Source organism: Cynocephalus volans, chromosome 2, assembly GCF_027409185.1.
Source record: "Cynocephalus volans isolate mCynVol1 chromosome 2, mCynVol1.pri, whole genome shotgun sequence".
NCBI classification, from domain to species: domain Eukaryota; kingdom Metazoa; phylum Chordata; class Mammalia; order Dermoptera; family Cynocephalidae; genus Cynocephalus; species Cynocephalus volans.
In genome coordinates, this window is record NC_084461.1 from 29,372,696 (window position 1) to 29,394,178 (window position 21,483).

Below are 21,483 nucleotides of genomic sequence, written 5' to 3' on the forward strand. Positions count from 1 at the left end.
CTTTATCTTGATATCACTAATATCTTTCCTTCCTTCTTAACTAACCTGTCCAGATCTCCGTCAGATCTGCTTGCTACCCTGGTTCCCTCTCTGAATCTCACCCACAGTGCCCTCACTTGCAATGCCAGTCACTCCCCATGTAAAGTGGAAAGTCATCGCGGGATTACAGCTCCCCTTAATACCTTTTCCCCCGGACATGCATTTATAAATGGGTTAAACTCTGCATTCCTTGGGGTGACGTAGGGTGAGCCATTGGTACTCTCCTTAAGAGTCTATAGAGTCATTTGTAAGCAACATGGCTGTTACAAGTTGAGATGGCCCCTGAGACCTGGAGAGGGAGCAGGTTTTTTCATCTGTGAGGAAATTATTCGAGGCTTTATCCAGTCCTTTGCTTTTCCCAACTAGGAGCTTCTCCAGCTGGTGGAGAGCAATAGTGGACCAGAACAGAGCCGAGGTTGAAGTCCTGGAGTTGCTTTTCTGGAGGGATTTCCTAGAGTTGGAGAGCATGGAGTAATTGGGAAGAGGAATCTGATCTTTGAGATCAACTGGAAAAATTGGGAAACTGCATACTACCTGTTCAGTGTTCCCGTAACGTGGTTCATTGACTTGTAAAGAGGAGACATTCTGATATATCATCGTAAGGGAACAGGTCAAGGTGAGGCACTCAGTTGCATGGTAATTGCTTGGGAAGCGACGAAGGGTCAAAGTGGTTGAACTCAATGGTGCAGAAAGCGTGATCATGGGAAGAGAGTTACAAACCGAGTAAGAAAGGTCAGGCAAAGGTGAGGGACTTCAAGTCAGCTATAAAGAAAATGGTTAAAAACTATCCTTGTAAAAAGTCCATCTGAGTGAGAAACAGAGACCACAAAGGGTATTTTCAAGGGTCCCAATTTTTAACAGTGCATATGTTTTGTTTTCTGTATAATTATTTACTAATGTGTGTAAAAGTGATTTCTATAAAGACCAATTGGCAAGTACAAATTAAGGTTTCATTTGCAAATGAAAAATTCCTTGTGACATATGGAACATACTCAGAGTAAAAAATAATTTGCTTTCTATCTGTAGTTCAAATTAACTGGGTCTCCTGTATTTTATCTGGCAATGTTAGTATAAACCTGTGTAAGGAAGGGTACCAGCCCCTGCTAGATAAAGGTTTATAGGGGAAAGGAGTAGCCTCTGGGATACCATCCAGCTTTAATTCTCCTTAAGGATCTATAGAAGGCCCTTCTGGGCAACACAGCATTCGCTGTTATAAAGCCATCTGGTGGGCTGGGTGTGGGCCAGGCCCAGAGGTAGGCAATGGCTGCGGTGGTTTTTCTGCTTCGAAGTTCCTGCTGCTGAATGCTTTGTTCTCAGGAGTAAGTAGGAAGACCTCTGTGGTCTGGAACAAGTTTCTTTGACTGGTCTAAGGAACAGGGCAAGGGGAGGGTAGACACATGGTACAGGCACAGGAGGTGGAGACAAGGACACGCATCTGTAATGCCCTGGCATTATGGCTTTGAAGAGGAAACATGGAAAAAACATCAAATCATATGCAATTGACAGGAATACACATTAATGGGATTAAGGTTGGGGAAGATTCTGTATCAGGTTAGTCAGAGTTCGTGAATGCTTCTTGCAGATGGTGGGACTGTTTTATTTTATACTTAAATAAGTAATGAAATGGACTTAGGATATCAGATGGGAGGGATTAGGTGCTCCACATAAGTGAGGTCATCACTGGAAAACGTTCAAGATGGTGCAGGAGGGGCTTCTAAACCAGGGCTTGTATGAAGTCTTCACTGGATGGAGTAGTGGGCCACGGTGAGAGAGAAGGCAGCGTAGCTATTTAGGAGGCTGTGAAGACTAGAATCAAAGTCTATGCGTGATGAAAAAGGAAGTGGGAGTCACTGTACTTTGGTGAAAAGAGATTTTTGCAGGCAGCAGTGGCAGAGAGTTTGTGGAAGAGGTGTGGGTGGGGTGGGGATAATGACGAAGAATCTAGCAAAAGGAAATCATTTTTGTATGTAAGGAATTCTGCCATTCAACATGCACCAACCAACCCTTCACTGTGGCCTTTGTCACCTGTGTCCACTGAGGCTCCAGAAATGAGTAAATTCCAATTTCTGCCCTCAAGGGATTGATTGACTGTCTAGCAGAGGGACAATCTGCAAACAGAGCGATGCTGGAATTTTACCTGTGACTCAAAGGTAGCGCTAGCTCACAGTGACATGATGGGGCCATGTGCCACCTGTTCTTGTCTGGATTCACATGACAGCTTCCTCACCTCTCTCTGCCTCTCCCAGTTGGCCTTCTAGTATGTTCTGCTCCTCAAAGCCAGTGTCATCTTTCTGATGTGGAAATCTGTCCACCCCACCCCTCTGCTAAAAGCCCTTCAAGGATGAAAGCCCAAAGCATTGCCTCACCAGCTTTACTTCTTCAGTTGCTGTGCAGTCCTTCACTCCTCTCACACCAGCCCTAGGCCGACCAAACCTGCAGCCAGAATGGACTTTGTTAGGCCACAGAACATGGCATCATCCCCTGTCTCGGCTGTGGACCTTTGCACTTGCCATTCCTGCTTCCTGGAATCTTTTCCTCAGGGTTCAGCATACATCTCTTCTGGAAGCCTTCCCTAACCTTGCAGGTCTAATTAGTGCCCTAATGGCCTTCCCTTAGGCCCTGGACTCAACAGTTACCCCATGATCATTGTATCTGCCCGTTGCTTCATTTGTCCCATTGGTGTCTCCTCAGCACCTAGCACGGCACCTGGCTCAATCAACCATATTCTAAAACTCCTATGCTAAACTAGCCTTTCTCAAAGGAAGAGACTCACCCAGGTTATCTCAGGCAATTGGGGTTTATCAGAAGGATCTCAGCAATGTGCAGGCAGTCATTTCAGCAACTCTCAGTGCTCCCGAGGGGAAGTGATTTACAGGAAAGCCTTCACCGTAGGGGGGATTTTTGAGCTGAGTGTCGAAAGATAGATGGATGTTTGCCAAGAGATCAAGGCAGGGAAGGGGGTCTTCAGACCCACCTGAGCCCACTGACTGCTCACCGTTGGCAGGTTCTTTTGTTTCATAGCAATAGCCTCCAATTATCAGGAAAGGTTGGGTATTGGATATCTCCTGACCCACAATATCGCTACCTGGTAGTAGGTTACCATGAAAGCCAGTGCTTGGCTCCTGCCATGCACAGAGTGGGTATTAGCAAGCAGGCACAGAAATAATCCCACAACCTGCTTTTGTAAGTTGGGTGATGTCTCCACTGCTTGTTGGTGTTCCAATCAGCCCGTTCCCAGCAGGTTCACTCCAAAGCACACACAACAGTACTCTGAAGGAAGAATCATCTGACTTTATCATCCGGCCCAGGGACAGAATCCTCCATTAACTGGGGGTACCCTGGACCCACCTCCCCAGCTGAAGCTAACACAGAAGTGTTACGGAGCTGACTGCACCTGACTGTGAAAGAGGTGCCTGTACAAACTTTTCTAATCAACTTATCTTGAAAATCCCTCATTCTACAGTTGAAAAGAATATTTCTATCTTGCATTTTGGTAACTACAGAACCTTCTGCTGTAGATTTAGATAATGATATTTCAAGTGTTCTCTGCAGCTGCAGAGTGTAGACTCCTGATAAGTGTCCTTCAAACATTAGCTCATGGCCTCTAGAGAGTAGGTTACACTTGACATCACAGTCTGTATCAAGATATTTTAAAGTGAATTTCAAACAATATGAAGAGTGGGTAGGGCCCAGAGGTGACAGCCATCAGCAAAGCTCATGAGAGAATTCACTGGTCACCTTTCTTCTTTAGTTGGTGTGAGTTAAGCCCATGTAAGTAGGTCTCTGGGAACTTAAATATCAGAGATTCTTTTACATTAAGGTCCATGTGAGTGACTTGGTATCTTTCTTCATCTGTACAGTGGGAATAATAATTGTGTCTGCCACATGGGTTTTGGGGGAAGAGTTAAGAGAATATAGAAGAGCTTAGCATGATGTCTTGTATGTAGTAAGTGTCCAGTAAACATTAGCCATGGTTCTTTTTACTGTTGATAATATTAGGGTAGTTATAGTGTTTCCCCAGTGCCTATCCCTGTACCTGGTTCATAGTATACACTTGATAAGTAGTTGCAGGAATGAATGCACTTGGAAGTCTTCTGATTTATACTCATTCATTCAATAAATATTCTTTGGACACCTGTATGTGCTGGGCCCAGTGCCAGGCCCTGGACATAAAATAGTCAACAAGGCCTGTAAAGCAAGGCAAATTGTAACTAAAGCCAAGATGTTTCATTATTTTAGTTATACTAAGTTTCCATTTATATTGCCAGAGCTAGAGCTCAGACCCTTGAAACCCATTGTACAGACTGGGTCCCCAGACCCCACACATCAGGCTGGGTCCCCAGATCCCTCACACGCAGGTCCATACTAGGTAATTGGGAAAGATTGTGGGAGCTGTTGGCATATGACATGAGCTCAGTCCTCAGCTTCCTCAGTGGCAGCAGCTTATAGGTCCAGTAACTTACAGGTCTGGTGGTGGCAGTAGCCTTGTGGAGGGTCCTGGGGGCACTAGCAGCGGTGGCCTCCAGCAGCAATAGTGGCCTCCCCATGGCCCCCCGGGGGCATCCTGTGGGTGGGAGGCACTATGGATCAGAGCCACTCATCTTTTATACTTAAGTCCGTAACCCAGGACACCTGGGTGCACATGTGCAATTACACTAGATGATAACCAAGGAACACCTGAGCGCATATGCCTATTTACATCAAATGCTTGGCAAGATTCTGAACATCTGAGGGGCCCTGACCATTTTCCTATATTTTCCCAACAAGGCCCCATGACTTTCCCCTAAAATAGTTTATAGTCTCCAGGGGTGAGCAGACAGGTGAATGGGCAGTGGGGATGCTGTTGGGGCATGAAGGAGGGCCCTGAACATATTCTAGGGGAGAGTCAGGCCAGGGTCCCTGGAGAAGGTGATGTCTAAGCTGAGTTCTGAGAGGTGACTAGGAATTGGCCAGGTGAGGGTGGTTAGAGTGGGAGGACAGCCCCAGCTTCAGTGTGTTCAGAGGCCCAAGGTCAGAAAGAACCCATCTTGTTCTGCATAATTCTGGGCGGTTCGTTAGTTCAGGACATTTCCCACAGATGCTTAAAGATGACTGAAGAATACAGTTGAGTTTTAAATTTTCTCATGTATAGGGCTGGCCCGTGGCTCACTTGGGAGAGTGTGGTGCTGATAACACCAAGGCCATGGGTTCAGATCCCTATATAGGAATGGCTGGTCAGCTCACTGGGTGAGCGTGGTGCTGACAACACCAAGTCAAGGGTTAAGATACCCTTACTGGTCATCTTTAAAAATAAACAAATAAATGAATTTTCTCATGTGCAACTATACAAAAATCACTCAGGTTTCTGACTGTAAAAGGTGGAAATGGAAGAAGATGTTGCCACCAATCTGCAGAATGAGAGACGGAAGAATTATCTTCTCCCTTTTTTTTTTTTTTTTTTTGTCTTCTGGTTTGTGTTAATGTGATTTATGCTGTATCCAGGAATGTAGACTTTTATTCTTTAGTTTCCAGTTTTTACAACTGATTTTACTGAACCTGTTGAAGTCTGTACATAATGACTGCATGTCCTTTTTGCTTCCACCACGTTCGTCAATCAGCAGTCTTGATGAGAGTTCATTGGCTTGGGGCTGCAGGTTGTGTGTGGTTGTTGCAAGAGTGGGTGGTGGACAAGAAGTGAGAGTGAACTAGTCCTTCTGGGATCTTCTGGCTCTTTTACAGTATTATTCTTTGGAGCGGAGATTAGAATCATATGAGAGAGCATTTGCAGCATAATAGCAAGTCACTGGGGAGCCACCACTGAAAAGGAGCTGACCTTTGTCCAAGTGCTTCAGCCCTCCTGGGATCAACTCTGACATCCCTTTCACTGGGCTCAGGCTCCCAGTATTAGATTGGGTTTACTTCTGAATTCCTTTCACTGGGCCTGGGCATTTGAAGATTCTTTTTTTTTTTTTTTTTTTTAAAGATGACCGGTAAGGCGATCTTAACCCTTGACTTGGTGTTGTGAGCACCACGCTCAGCCAGTGAGCGAACCGGCCATCCATCTATGGGATCAGAACCCGGGGCCTTGGTGTTATCAGCACCACACTCTCCCGAGTGAGCCACGGGCCGGCCCTGTTTGAAGATTCTGATTTTAGGTTAATTAACTCCCCCCAAACCCCTGCCAGGACAAGGCCACACCCTCAACTCAAAATATCTTAGGACTCATACATTCACTTACTCTATTTATGCAAAAGTTTTACTCCACAAGGGTTTACCGAATACCTATAAGCACAGTACTGTGAGAAATGTGGAAAGGGAAGAAGATGGGAACGTATATTTTTAATAGATTTTGAATAGCTTGCAGCAGGGTTTCTCAACCTCAGTACTGTTTACATTTTGGACTCGATAATCCTTTGTTGTCCTACGCTTTGTGGGATGTTTAGCAGCATCTCAGGCTCTTCACACATTAGATGACAGTAAGTACCCCTTCCCACAGTTGTGACTATTAAAAATATCTCTAGACATTGTCAAATGTCCCTGGGGGGAAAGGAGGGCAAAATAGCCCCTGGTTGATAATCACTGGCCTACAGTCAGGCATTATCCTGGACACTTCATACGTTTTCTCATTTAATCTCCCCTCCTCCACAAACCCTTAAGGAAGATAGTTGGAAAAGGAGAATAGGAAATGTTAAGTGACTTACCCTGAGTCCCATGGGTAATAATTATGGGATTTGGACTGTAAACCTAGATCCTTTTTATTCCACTAGATCTCCAGACTGCCATACAGCACACAGCTACGACCCCAAAGGAGCACTGGAGCTCGTTGGAGAGATGTGGTATGAGCCAAGTAGGTTACAGTGTGTTCATTGGAGAATAAAAAATAAAGTGATGTGGGCACTCAGAAGAAAGACCAGTGGGCTGGGGAGCTCAGGGAACACATCCTGCAGAGATTAGAACATTTTTTGCATGTTTGTGGGTAAACACGTTTACTGGGACAGTGAGTTTGTGCAGAGGAGTAGCAGGAGGTAAGATCTGGACAGGTAGCATTGAGTAGCATTGTTAAGAGCAAGCACTGGTTCCAAATGGACTCTGTTTGAGTTCCAGCTCCTCTGCTTATTAGTTGTGTGACCATGAGTTCATTAGGTAATCTTGGGGCCCAGTTTCACTGCCTGTAAAAAGGGTTAGTAATAATAATACATATTCTAAGATTGTAATAAGGATTTAAAGAGTTAATTTGTAAAAGGCTTAGAATAGGACTTGGCATCCAGTAAGTGCTCAATAGATGCTAGCTTTTTAGTACTTGATTCTGTTGGGCTTTAGAGTTTAGAGTTTAGAATCTGTACTGTAAATAATGGCAGCTTTTGCATCAAGGCCTGCAATGATATTCCACAGGTACTAAAATTCCCCTTCCTGTGTTCATGGCAAGATCACAAAGTAGTACCTTTGGGTCAGAAACCAGTCTCTGGTTCCATGAACTGTTTCAAGGTACCAGTGCCAAATAGTTCAGTCCCTCTGTGGGGGCTCTGGGTTTGAAGCATTGACAATATCTTCCCAACAGAGATTCACAAGGGGAAAGAGCCATAGGCATCTGCTGAGACATTCATTCACTCATCCATTCCTTCAATCAACATTTACTGATTACCTTTTTGATTCTGCACATCATGTTTCTATTAACTACAGCTGGTACACCAGTAAGTCACTACTGTGCCCATGTGGCAGCTGAAAGTTTACTGGATAGAATTGTCATTGTTTGGTTTCAGGATAATTCAACGTTATTTTTGTGGATTGTGTCAAAATCCTGAGGTTTCTTCTCATGCTTTGCTTGGTACCACTGCTGCTGGGCTTTGTATTCATGGACATGTAATGACCCTGGATGTGGTCGGGATCTTCTCCTGGGAATTTCCGCTTTCTTCCTCTCTCCAGCTTTTTATGGCTACATAAGGTTTACATCTATTAGCAAACACTTGTATAATTATGCTCCTCTCTGTTTATAGACTCAGGATAAATTGTTCAATGGGAAAATTTCTGTCCTTTGGAGTAATTTGGATCAAGGCTTTTTATTTTTTGTTTGTGCGTGGTTCATTTGCCTTTCTAAAAATCATTTTGATGTCTGTTTCACTCATGAATCATCTATTGTTGATATACAACAGCACTCAATAAACCTCATTAACAATCTTGTCTTGATCTAAAAGTAGTTGACATTGGGAAAATATGTGACCCATCCATATGCTTTCTCATGGATGTTAAATTAAAAGAAACAGTTGGATTTTAAAACTCTTAGAGGACATCTGATAAAAGGCACATCGGAATGACTGACCAGATCCTTGGCCACCAGCATGCTGAAAAACCTCAATTCATCAAGGCCATAATGCATTTGTGTTCATTCAACAGTCATGGAAGACCTACTATGTGCAAGGTTAGATTATAGATGAATAATTAAATTTTTCTAATTAACAAAACAGAGGCAGACCTTGAATGGATTCTTCAGCTTTGTGGGAGATAGCAATGTACCCTCCCAATCAGAAGGTGAACTCACTCCTTCCTTCCCTCTGTTACCCTGGGAAAAGATTGATTTCATTCCCTAAGCGACATAAACCTGGGGAAGGCTTGGTTTTTAATCAGTTTGGGCCAATCGGCATAAATGCTTCTTTTGGCAATGTTTCCTCCCTCTGAACAGCTAAAAATTCTTCAAGATAGGCAGTGGTGGAGTAATGATTAAGCACACCCTTTTGAGTAAGATTAAATGGATTTGAATTGGGACTCCAACATTTACTAGCTGTGTTTCTTTACCTCTTTGTGACTCAGTTTCCTTGTGTTAGAATAAGGCTAATAATTATTCCCACTTCACAGGGCTACTGCAAAAAATAAATGAGATAGATAAACTACATAAAGTACTTAGCATGGTGCCCAACGTAACTATAATAAGAGCTTAATAATTCATAGCTATCATCATCATCATCAACTAATATTTGTGTACCTGCTAAACAAAAAGCAGTGCTTTCTGGACATAGAAACAATATATAGGAGTGAATCTATGAAATATGCTTATCATCTATTCAATATCTGAAGTTGGACATCTTCTTAGAGACACCCATCCCAATAAAGAAAACAAAGGTTTGATGTTTTTGTGGAGCATTACATTTTTACGGCACCTTGTTTGTGAGTTAGGGAATATAGAGGTCTAGGATGTTTACTTCTACATTTGACGAAATAACTGAGGAGCATTGTAGTTCTGGGAGGTAATAGATGGAGTTCTCTAGCCTAGCTTCTGCCTAAACATGCAAGACTATCACTTAGGATGGATGCTGATAGGTGAAGACTGTGCAGTGATGTCAAACGAAACCATTCTCATGTCAAGTCAGTTACCATTAGGATTAAGCAAGTCATCTTTATATCTGACCCAAAATTTAATGTTGTATTTTGAGTCTCTTACCTCTTCTATCCTCTGTAGAGATGAAGAACAGCTGGTCGGTATCCTCTTTTTAATAACCCTTCAAATAGGAGAAGACTGTTTGCCTTTAGGCACTTTTCACTCTAGACTAAACAACTCCAAATCCTTTAACCTTCCCTCATAGGTTCTATTTTCTATCTCTTTAGTCATTTAGGTTCTCCTCTGGAACCTTTCCAGTGTCTCCACATCTTCCTTAAAATAAGGGGTGTCAGACTGGATGTACCCCCTTAGAAAGAGTCTGTCTGCTGCCCAATTCTTTATTTTTTGGGGGGGGACACTTCCCTTTCATGTCAAACTCCCACCAGTGTGAATTCATCCCGGTATCACATTGTCTATCTCTTATCAGTATGACATGCAGATTCCTCTTAAATGCATGATCTGCTGTGATCCTTACCTCTGTATAGTTTTTCTTCAATCTAGACATCAAGCCCCATTTGTGCCTGTCATTTTGATCATCACCCCTGAGAATACTGCTTTGTAATGAGCCATGAGGCTGAACTGTAAACTGTTTTTAACGTACCATTTCCTAAATGTGTTGAAGCTACTTTGGATTCTCTTAACGTATCAGTAATTCCCACTCAAATTAATGTTATTTGTAGACTCTGGGTGTGCATATAGCAATTTCAAGAATTATTTAAACCAGGCCCAGGAAAAAATTATAGACCACATTTTAAGCATTTCTTTGTTTACTGAGCCATTGATCTCTTTTCCAGTCAGCAGTGAAACCCGGTTAGGGAAAAAACGGACCAGATCATATCTTTCTGGCCTGCTGATGCGAATTGCATATGCATGCTAAAGCTTTCCTGAAATTAAGATATGATACAGATACGGTCAAATTTTAATTCCCAGCACGTACACACCCTAAAATGAGCTTAGGCAACAAAGATTGGGGAAGGGAGGCAGAATATTATTTGCACTGTACTTAAAACCGTAGATTTACTTTAAACAGCATTGATTTACACATCATAAATCATGTATCAGACTGAAGTGGAGAAAGAAGCTAAAGCCGTTAGGAAATTCAGTGAAAAAAGCACACAGAAAGGAAGAAAAAGGGGCACTTCTGAAATTATTATTAGAAAATGATTCAATTTGAACCTAATGCCCATAAAACTCAGCAAATACTGAGATGCCACATAAAAGTAAGCTAAGAATCCACCAGGACTACCACCCCATGGCAGAAGGGTGGGAAAAGGGAAGGAGGAGGAGTTAACTTTCATCGAGACTCTTGTAATATTTGTAAACAAGACACTGTCTATTAGAGAGTTCTGATGCACTTGGTTTGTTCTACAGTCATCAGATAAATTTGCTTTGATCCAGGAATTGCGGTGTTGTGAGCACTGGCTTGCAAAGCTTGTTCTCACTTGGGCATATGTAGTGTTCTCTGGAACTCCTTGAGGTTTTGTCGGTTGCAGTACCCGCACCTCCTGGAGATAAACTTTATCCTGGGGTTTTGTTTCCTTCCAAAGGAGGAATGCCACAGCCTGGCACTCCTGCCTGTTTCCGGGTTTGCTGTTGTGCTGACCTTTATGAAGCAACTGAGGGTAATTCCAAGACTGATAATTATGATGATTATTTACTGTCTGCTCTTGGGCTGCTTCTGACAGTGGGCAGATTTCCAGCCCGGGATTGACATGGGTTGGCTCCTCCTAGGCTCTAATTACCCATGCCAGTGGCAGTGATGGTGCTGGGAATTGAAGGCCTCTTTTGGCTCTTCCATTATAATTAATTGCTTCGAATTCCACCAGATCTGTCTGTTGCAAGCTCATTTACTTTTAGTGACTGCTGGATGCCAGCATAGCTTGGAGGAATACGGGTGGGGAGACTGGGGCAAGATTCTGGAATGAACCCCAAGGAGTGGGATGGGTGTGTGCCTGTCTGTGCAAGTCCTAGGAGGGAGGCACAGGCTTGAGTGAGTTTGTGCTGAGATTTGTGCCATTCAACCTCAGGAGCTCTCTGTACCTCTTGCTCAGCTCCTCCAGGGAGCTCCAACGAACTTCCCTTTCAAAGCCAGGTGAAAATGTGTTCTGAGCAGAAGTACCTTAATGGTTTGAGGTTTGGCACAGCAATGACTTTACTTTTCAACAAGTGTTAGGAGTGGAAAAATGGAATAAAATACAATTGAAGTTTTAAAAAGCAATGAAATGTGGGGTGACTCCCCGTCTCTCTGCCAGCCCCCTCTCCTGCTTTAAGGAAAGCAAATGCTCTTTTCCTGTCTTATTTGTATTCCCATTAATTAAAGACAGGAAGCCCTCAGTGGGTGTGATGTAAACAATTCAGCCTCGTGGGTCGGGCTTCCTCATCAGTTTGCAGCTGGAGAGATGGCTGCGCGGCCCAAGCCCATTCAGGCCTCCAGGGGACGACTTGTTGACTGAACCCCGCAGAAGGTGGGAGGGGCAGAGGAGCGGAGAAGGTATAAAGGAAATGCTTAAGTTGTGCAGTCACCGGCGATTGCAACTCTGCAGTGGTCAATTTGGCTACTCCAGCAGAAAGAGTCTGGAGATTTCTAGAAAGTTCCCTGACATCCTGCTCGTGTGCGGGTTGTGATTTTAGATGGGGCTCCCCCCACATAAGAACTCATGCTGCTGCTGATTATGAAACTGAGTGGTTATGAAATGAATTGATCTGGGGGAGGTGGAGCTTCTTGCAGTGGCTCAAGGGAGAACTTTTGAGCAGGGTGAGGGTACCCGGTCGGGCTAGGGTGTTTTCTCCTTCCAACCTGCTCCCAGTTTACCGCAGGAAGCTCCTGAGGGCTTGATGTAAACAGAGGTGTCTGAATGAGAAACCTCAAACTCCCTGAAATCCTCCCTGGGGCGGTTTCCTTTTCCCTGCGAGGGGAGTGACCGGGGAAGGGATTCTGGAATGCTGTGGAGTTTTGACAAGTGAGCCGGGGAGTGACGAGCCGAGTTAGGATTACGTTACAGCCTTTTCATAACCTCCTCAACCGGGGCCTGAGGAGGAAGGAGGGGGTCCTCCCACAGACATGTAGCCGACCGAGCGCGGCGTTCGGGAAGTCCTGCAGGAACCATGTTGCAGAAGGGCTGCTCGCAGCCGCCGCGGGACAGGCGACAGGACCGCAGCAGGGCCCGGTCCGGAGCTCGGAGCCCGGCTGGCCTGCCAGCAGGTGATTAGGCTAATGATCGGCCCCCGGGCGTGCTAAACCCAGCCCGAGCAAGCCGATTGCCCGGAGGAGGCCAGCTGCTCCTGACAGAGACTCCCGGGAGGCATCCGAAGGTGACTTCCAAACTGAAGGTAGGAGTCTGCCTAACACAGAAACCTCAGGCTGCCCCCTCTGATCCGGGTGGGGTGCATGTTGAGGCTGAATCCGTAAATGTGGGGATTAGCCACAGCATCAGAGGAACAGAGCGGCCACCTCAAGGTCTGCTGTTCTCATCTCACAGATCGTTTGGGTGTTTTGTTTCTGGCTTGGGGGATTTGCGTGTTTAGAGAGGGCTTGTGTTCCTTGGGAGGAACAAGTCACTTGGAATTGGTTTGTCGATTACTGGACGGAAGGAGGCGCCCTGCGTGTGTGCAATGGGCAGGGAAGGGGCGCGCACAGGGGCTCCAGAGCCTCCGTTCTTTCAGACACCTCGGATACAACGTGCCATTGAAGCCCAAGAAAGGGTGGGGAGGGGGTCTGCAACCCAGGTATCTGTCATACTATCTGTATCCCTTGCTGGGGATACCCAAGCTTATCACTTTGCTTATCACATGATAAGCAAGGATCCCTTGCTTATCACTTTGGCTAGCAGGGGGCCAAAGCTGGGAATAGCCAAGCTGTTTTCTGACAGCGAGAACTGTGTTTATGATCCACACAAGGTTGTGATCTCCTTTGGGGACAGATCTTTGCCTAAACTACTAAGCAGCCTGCTTGGACAACAGCCCCACCACTGATTCACAAACTGTTTTGATTACACAAATCAAGGATTTTTAAAGGTGAAGGATGTTTGGAAAGAGTGGTATTTTCTATCATGTAGCTCCTCTCTGGTAGGCAGTTTTTAAATACTAGAAGTGAAATAAAGTCAATTTTGTCTCTTGAGATGGAGGGAAAGGAAGAGGTTACTACAGTTGTCATCCTGGGAACCATTTCTGGGAGAAAAGATTACTGGGAATGTAAACAGTAAACGCCTTTCATAAAAATAGATCAGGCTGAGTTTGATATAAGGGAGCTATCATAAACTGTAAATAATACCGAAGTAACTTTAAAGACACAAAATATACTATTTCCAGACTTTGCACTCTTACATTGTTTTGCAACTCTAAATTCACATTGCATATGAATTAAAAAGTAAGGTGCAAGGGGATCTTCCTATCCCCCAGTGTTAATCTGGCCATTAATGCTCATTAACCTGTAGAGTGCACTGAGAAGTGGCTCTCTTCTTTGGCTGAGATGTTAAGATTTGAGAGGGTACTACAGTTAATGCTTCAGGATTTCAGGTGAAACCCCTAGAGGGCAGCTGTGGGACTTACAGGTAGGGTATGCTTTGGTGAAGGAGGTGTGTGTCAGGTTCTAAAGGAAAGAAAAAGTTCTCAGAGTGGGCCACAAAGAAAAAAAACAGAAATAGCAAGTGTGAGGCAAAGTGACTGGGGAAACCCATGCGGACTCAGGATTTGAGGTTTGCTCTGTGCTCTCTCAGCCTCTAGCTCGAGAACCTGCACTGCTGGGTGTAAATGTTGGAGAGGTATTCAGATTCCCCCTACTCCAGGGTGAAAGGAAGACAGTGCAAGAGCAGCAAAGTTACCAAAAACTGCCTTTTCGTTCACCTCGTCATGTCCATAAGTTACCCAACAGCACCCCTGGCACATATGAGCTTCCTCTGAGCCTCTTCCTGCTGATCTGTGTAAGCTCCAGGCAAGTCACACATAGGAACTGCTTCCTGGAAGGGGACTAGTGAGCCCATTCCACCCGCGTCCTGGGCCATCAAGTCTCTTCTCGTCTGCTCTGCCATTTTACTGGGACCTGCCTTCTTCTGTTTCCCAGAGGTTTGGCCAAGTGCCTGTGCTCTGCCTTCTGGAGAATGGGTTCTCCAGGATGCTACCCAGGAATCTCTTCCTGATCTTTGCTTGGGTTCTTATTCTCATCAAATAAATTAAAAAGTCAACTATTCCTACAAGACTTATAACTAGGAACGGTAGTCGCTCACTCCACCCCTCACCAACCACAACTCCTTGACTCCGCCCCAGAGACAAGCACTTTCAACACCGTTCTTATTTCTAAATAGAAAGTGCATGCTGCCACCTGCTTCCCCTCGCACACTGCGCTCTCCTCCTGCTCTGCTCTGGAGCTGCTGCTCTTGAGGCTGGCCACATGGCCATTGTCATGGGGTTGCCTTTCATCATCATACTGGGGGTTCATTTTGCCCCCTTCCTCATGGGGCATCTCCTTTTTCCTACACTCCAAGTCTTCTTTGGTTATGGTCTCTTTCTGGTAAAACACATCTTTCAGATGTTCCTGAGAAAGTGTACCTGGAAGGTGAGTTTCTTGAGATCTTCCAGGGTTGACTGATAGTTTGGATGGAGTGTGAACTCTAGGCTGGAAATCACTTTCTTCCTGAATTTGGAAAGCATTGCTCTTCCAGTTTTCAGTCTTGCTGTTGAGATGTCTGATGTCATTCTAATTCCTGATGCTTTGAATCTATTTCTCCCCTCTCTGGAAGTTTTTAAAATTTCCCCTTTGTCCTTTGTAATATCCTCTCTCTTTTTAATGAAATTATATTATAATCTGAGGGTACTTCAAAAAGCTCGTGGAAAGATTTGTATTATCTTTCAATTCTATCTTAACATGAACTTTTTGAAGTACCCTCATATACCTTGGTGTGAGTCTTTTTCCATCCGTTCTACTAGGCTTCCAGTGGGCTTTTCTCAATCTGAAAACTCTGCCTTTCAGTTCTGAACAGTTTTCTAGTGTTTTTTAAAAATGACTTCCTACCCTCTCTTCTGGAACACCTATTAATTGGAAGGAGGCTCTCGTGGATTGAATCTGTAGTTTTCTTATTTTATCTCTTATATTCCCTATCTCCTTTTTTAAAAAGTTCTACTTCCTGGGAAGTTTCCTCACTTTATCTTCCAACCCATATGTTCAATTTTTATGTCTGCCATAAAATTTCTAATTCCCAAGAGCTCTTTAAAAATCTCTGAAATTTTCTTCTTAAAACCTCCTGTTACTGTTTCATGGATGAAAATCTTCTCAACTCTGCAGATCTCAATTACAGCTTCTTTGAAGTGTTTCTCTTTTCCCTGTACTGTTTGTTTCTTCTGATTTCCTCTTAGTTTCTTTTTTATTTTGTTTGGTTTTTAATCTCTTCCAGGTTAAAGGCTTTCCTCAAATGTCTGATTCTTGACTGATCACTGAAAAGCTAATTGGAAGGTCTGTATGGACAAAGCTTCTAATCAAGAATAGCTCCTTCCGGGCTGGCCCCGTGTTGCACTCGGGAGAGTGCAGTGCTTGGGAGCGCAGCGGCGATCCCGCCGTGGGTTCGGATCCTATATAGGAATGGCCGGTGCGCTCACTGGCTGAGCGAGGTGCGGGCGACACCAAGCCAAGGGTTGCGATCCCCTTACCGGTCACAAAAAGACAAAAAAAAAAAAAAAAAAAAAGAATAGTTCCTTCTTATCAATAAGGAGATCTAGAACAGTGTCTCGAAATCTAGAACAATGCTTGGCACACAGTAAAATTTTTCCATTACATATTTGCTGAGTAACTTAATGACCTACGACCTTGCTGGGGCTCAGGTATTAATGAGTATTAAAAGCCCCCAGGCAGTTTGAATGTGCAGCTAGCACAGAGGTAGGATTATCTTACTGCTGGTTTCGTTGGAAGACTCCCACCTGTTAGTGGAAAGTCTTTCCTCTCTGGGGAAACTGACCAGGTGAAGAGAAATCCCCCCCACTGAGGGGAATTGGTTGACTGCGGCATTCTGGGAGCCAGATGAGAAGAGTCTAACCATTTAGTATGGAGACTTTGTCTCATTCCTCTGTTTTTAAAGCGGTGCTCCTTCCTTCAGCTACACCTGGCATGTCTGAATCCAGAGTTGCTGTGATTCAGCAGAGCAAATGGTTGCAGAATGCAGGCTCTCACTTGGGATCTGGGACTAAGAGAGGTGACACGGGGGTCTGATGGCTTCGTGCACACACCCTCAGCCAGCCTTCCTACTTGCGGGGCCTTCTGCCCCCTCAGTGCATGGTGTCCCCAACTCTGGAGGTGCTCTGGAGTTCTGTGACATGAATCCCAGCCTGCTGTGCTAGATTTGAGCTTTCCCTCACCTGCAGAGTCAGTTACCACTAGTTCATCTGCTTTCCAGCTTCCAAAATTTTGTTACAATCATCGTTTCTTCTGTTCTCATATCTTTGAGGGTTTAGTGCCCCTCCCCACACTTTTAAGAATTCCTCTACTCTCATTTCAGTCCATCATGTTTACTGGCAAATGAGTCTTCCTGCCTGATGCCAACTTTGCCCTGGAACCCTCTTTCTTCTCAGTTCTTCCTTCTGCATTTGTACCCCACTGCTGCAGGTGCCCACTTGGGACAGAGATGCAAATAGGCCAGATTGTACTTTCATCTCAGCAGTAATAATTAAAACTGTCAAGGCCCTGAACAGAGTGGTTACTGGGCATTCGTATTGGCGTGTAGAGTCTTCTCCATCGAGTCGTTCATTGTGCTGCTTCTGTGCATGGAGTATCAGACAGAAGGCATTGCTGAACGTGTCTGATGCGATGGCGTACCAGAGTCTATCATGAAGATAACCGTGCAGCATGTTAACTTTGAAATTGGTTTATGTTCAGTTCCTTCTTTGTTCCTCACCAGCAGCCCATGGGGTGGTAGAGTGGTCCTGTGGACTCAGAAGCGTTGGTCTCTGAGATGATTAGCCCACGCCAGTCATGGTCCCTGTATTCCACACCCCAGAGACAAGTGCAGGAAAGAGAATGCTGTCCAAGTCTGGACAGTGAAGTGTGAAGGAAAGTCTGCTGTGGGGCTTCCAGGGGAATTTCGCTCATTACTAAGAAAAGTATACAAAATAGACTGCCCCTTTGCTTCCTTGGCATGTTGCTGTCTAAACTGCTATAGGCACCTTGCCTTTAGCCTTAGGAAGAAGCCAACTCTCAGGAGAGAGCAGGTCCCGAAGAGTCTCACAGAAGCCGGACTCGAGCCCCACCCTTCCTTGCACTTCCCGGCATGTGAGATGATTAATCTCCTCCTCCCAGTTTAAGCAATTTTGAGTCAGGGTTTGGTATCATTTGCTGCCAAACTGATACAGGTGGAGATTTATTTATGCATTGCCTCATCTCCAAAAAAGAGTTAAAGCAGACCATGGGCTTACTCCACTTTGAGCTGCCTCATTTTGATTGCAAGTAGGATTCCTCTCTACTCTGCCTATTTTCTACACAGATGAAAGTGATTTTATTTTCTCATCCAACTTCAAAGGAAAGAATAACCATTGAGACATTTCGGTGGGAAAGAGGGTTTCTTTGGAGATCGCTAGCTGATCCCAGTAAGAGAACATCCTGAGCTGTCACCAAAGTGAAGACTGTTTTTAAATGACATGGCACTGAAGAGACCTCATGCACTTTAGCCTGTGAAAAGCCAAACACTAGTTTTGACTCACTGCTGTGATTGCAGCAGCTGACAAGTCCGCCTGCACACTTGGTATGTTTCTTCTGTCTTCCGTCCTTTGTCTTTGTACATCCCAGACTTTAGGAAGCTTTGAAGATGAAATAAACTCTGAAAGTGCTCGGTGGTGGCAGGAAGACCAGAATGCCGGAGAAAGTAGACTGTTCATTCCTGTGTTTTCCTGTCTGATTCAAGTGGCAATGATTCTCTATTTTTACAAATGGAAGGCCCTCCTGAGCTGTTCCATTCCTGACATAATGTTAGCCCAGAGGGAATTTCTTAATTGCTCTTAGCATTATACCCTCATATTTTCCTGTATCTGTGTCTCTTATTAAACCAAGACTTTAAAGACAGGCACTTCATATTATAATGTAACTAAGATTTATTGAGCACTTACTACCTGCCAGGCACTGTTACAAGCTTCACATGTATGAGCTTATCTCATCCTTACAATTATCCTATGAAGAAGACGTTGTTATCCCTGTTTTACAAGGGAGATCACTGAGCCACACAGTATTTAGGGAAATTGCTCAAGGTTGTCCAGCTTTTCAGTGATGGAGCAGAGATTCAAACATCGGCAGTCTGGTTTTGAAGCCCATTCTGTATTATATAACATGTATGCTTTACACTATATAATTCATCATTATATGCTGAACACCCTTACATCAACTGTAGTATATGATAGGGGTTCAAGTGTGATTGTGAATAAATAAACACAAGGGTTTTTTTGTGTTATTAGACTCATTAATGTTTTTTTTTTTTTTTTTTTCTTAAAGATGACTGGTAAGGGGATCTTAACCCTTGACTTGGTGTTGTCAGCACCACGCTCACCCAGTGAGCAACCGGCCATCCCTTTATGGGATCTGAACCCGTGGCCTTGGTGTTATCAGCACCACACTCTCCCGAGTGAGCCACGGGCCGGCCCCTTAGACTCATTAATGTTAATGGCAGCATATTTCCCCGTAGAGTCGAAGGACCATAATTTGTGCAACTGTTTCCCCAGGATTGGACATTTACATAGTATGGGCTGAAACATCTAAGAATGAGACTGTCCTAAGAAATCTCAGACATGAGGTCACTAATTGAGAAGTGACCGTGAGACTGTTTTTAATTCTCCTCCCCACTCCCATGTTATTCTCCACTCCCCCCCAGCCCCCCATCCTTAGGAGAGGTTCTGTCTTCATCCCAGTTCCAGATTCCCATTGCCATCAGTAGAACTCTGCACAAAAGTAGATAGCATTTTGGAGGTGCTAATATTTTGAAACTCTTTCCAAGGGTCCCTGTTAAGGTTAAGCATTTGTCGTTGGCAGGGAATTGCCCTTTGAAATGCAGATCCCGGAAATGTCGCCTGCCAAGTGCCATTTTCCAGGTGCTTTCTCATAACACATCTTATTACACTTTTGCATCTAGAGATAATACTCATATATCTGACTCTTTCGTTCATTATTTAAGACTTTTGGCTGACCTCCAAATTCTTGTTTGAATTGCCAACTGACAGAAAATATAAATGGAAAAATGCATTAGTGTGCAAATTTGGGGGGTTATTTTGTCTTTGGAAATTGGGAAGCTCGTGGCGATAGAGGATTAAGGAAAACTGTTATGAGACAATTTTGTCACCATGCCTTAAACAATGCCAACATTCTGTAGAAGTTATTTACACTTAAGGAAGTTCCTGTTTTTTATAAATTAAATTGTATCTGAGATAAGCTAGAAGACCTTGATATTTACATTTAGATTAATCCTATGGTGAAGCCCTGTTGTAGAACAAATAATCTTTTTTGAAAAGTCAAAAATATATTTGTCCCAAATAAGTCACAAATGTACACGCGGGTGTGTGTAATTGATACTTCTATGGGATTGTTTTCTCCTCCCCCGCCCCACATTCACTCTCAGCCTTCCTCTGTACCAAGAAGATCACTTCTATGAACTGCCGCATCTGGACTCCCTGGCCTTCTGTCTCTGGTTGGGTTCAGCCAGTGGGAGGCGCTGGCAGGGGATCAGAAGGCAGAAAGAAAGTATCAGTGTATTTATCCTCGTCACTGTCCCCCTACCCTTCTGAGGTTCTGACAGTGGCTGATTTCTTCTAAGTTCTTGAGCGGCAGCTCACGTTGGCTCCAGCGCCCACACGGTCCAGTAACGCTGCTTCCTCCTCTTACCTTTCAGACCTAGAGGTAGTAATAGTTTCCCTGCCATCAGTCCCTGGGTGCTGCACCCTGCCCGACTCCTGCTGCACCTCTGTAAATAGTCCCTGCATAAAATACTCTTCAGTTAAGCCCTTCTGAGTGTGCCTTCTGTTTCCTGCTGGACCCTGACGAATATAGTTTGTGTCCGTCTTTCTGTCATGTAAGCTCAGTTGTCATGTCTGGCTCTAAAATACCAGTTACATCAACTTTACTACATCTGAATTTGCACTGTGTCTTGTCTTATTGTCGTGTCTATTCTGTCCTTTCCAGTAGGTTACTAGTCCTGGGGGAAGGGGAGGATTATTCTGCCCTCTCCCTACAATGTTTTACATACAGAGGTCACAACAATTAGCAACTCAAAGTAAGATAATAACATATATATAGGAGTGCATGAAACATGTAGTATGTATGTGGGTATCGTGTCTGTGACTGAATTGTCATAATCTTCCTTTGTATTTTTATTAGTGTTGGTTCATTCGTTTATGCAGTAAACAATTACCAAGTGCCGGTTATAAGCAACATGTTCTGCTAGGTATTAGCATTCATGTTTTTTCAGAGTCGGGGATTTTTTTAAAGGATTGAAATAATGGAATTTTCAAGCTAGAAGGAATCTCAGAATGTATCTAATCCGGTTTTGTCCTTTTAAGTTGAAGCTTAGGCTGAGAGGTTCAGGGCTTTGTCTGAAGCACACTTAGTAGATGTCATGTATGGATCGTACCAGAACTTGCTTCCCTGGCTCTCTTCCTAGGCTTCTTTCCCCTTCTTCATCTGGTCACACTGCCTGGTCATCTTCTAGGTGCTTTCTGGTGCAACTTACCTCTACCAGGTATCCTTTAGAAAGCCTCCTGCTGCCCCTTGTTGCTTCCCTATGTGCTGCAAATGCAAACCAGATAGTCAAGCTCTGAGCTCATAAAAGGACCTAATAAGATGCAGGCGGTGGACTCCAACCCAGGCTTCAGCATAGCCACATGTGTAGACAGCTGGGGGAATATTGAGACAAACCCACAGCCTCTCTTGGACATCTTTCTTCAACAACTTTAAACTTTGGAACAACATTTTATGTGTACATACGAGATCCTGGGGTGGACTGAGTGAGTTAATATTCTGAGGTTACTGGAGCCACAGTCTCAGCACTTATCTGCAGAAGATGAGGTCTCCTTAAGCCAGGCCAGGGCTGCTGTAGAGCCTTTCCCTGGGGGGCGTTTGCTGCCACCCAGGATCAGTGCTG

General features: G+C 44.3%; 1 protein-coding gene across 6 annotated transcripts in view; it reads left to right on the forward strand.

Moving 5' to 3' along the window:
- The window catches only part of PDZD2 (PDZ domain containing 2), a 364,182-nt gene that overhangs the window by 153,974 nt on the left and 188,725 nt on the right, over window positions 1-21,483 (forward strand). The window contains exon 1 of one of the 6 annotated variants that reach the window (XM_063083839.1): window positions 12,672-12,718. The exons of the other annotated variants lie outside the window; for them this stretch is intronic. The gene's annotated coding sequence lies outside the window, so the exon portion shown is untranslated. Of the gene's footprint in view, window positions 1-12,671; window positions 12,719-21,483 lie in introns of those variants that run through there. 6 annotated transcript variants of the gene reach the window in all.